Consider the following 736-nt stretch of genomic DNA (forward strand, 5'->3'; position numbering starts at 1 on the left):
GTGGGTGTGGCCATAGGCAGGAGGGCGTGACCACAGGATGGAGGGCGTGGCCCCTTCCCCCTTGGCATGTCCCTGAGCGCCCCCGCCAGATCCCACCCCCTCCCGCGCTTTGCATTTTCCACCCTCGAGAATAATCCCAGCCGCTTAGACCCAGGCGGGCGGCGCCTCCAGGATTCAGTGGCCACCGCCCTTGCGACCCCCACTCCTGACCCCATCTCCCTCACCATGTCCCCCATCCCCGCCCCCCCACCGTCCACGCGTCTATCCGTGTCCCACGCGCCCGCCCCAGGGTCCTGGTGACGGCAGAGGCCCCACCCCACGGGGCACGCCCACGACCCGCGGCTCTGACGGGCTTTGTGGCCGCACTGGGGAGACCCCGGTCCCACCCTGTGACCCCCAAGGCCACCCGCGAGGCTCCCTGTGTCCACCCGCGTGGTCACGTGTGTTTCCGTGGTCCCAGGGCCACCGCCCCCAACTGTGGGACTGGCCTTGGCCTTGGGGGAGAGCCACCCCCGTGGGGGTGCACGCCGCCTGGGTGTCCGTGCGAGGCTGGGTGCCGTAGAGCAAGGAGGGTGGAGGCGAGAGCCCGCGAGACCCAGGCCGCCGCACGCCTGTGACTGTTGAGCCGCTATCACCGTGGAGACTTTCACATTTTTATTGCCTCCCTCTTTAGAAACGGGGTCCTAGCCGGGCTCGGTGGCTCAGCCTGTAATCCCGCGCCTTTGGGAGGCTGAGG

The sequence above is a fragment of the Carlito syrichta genome, unplaced genomic scaffold (assembly GCF_000164805.1).
Source record: "Carlito syrichta isolate Samal-C Ts95f unplaced genomic scaffold, Tarsius_syrichta-2.0.1 Scaffold131799, whole genome shotgun sequence".
Taxonomy (NCBI): domain Eukaryota; kingdom Metazoa; phylum Chordata; class Mammalia; order Primates; family Tarsiidae; genus Carlito; species Carlito syrichta.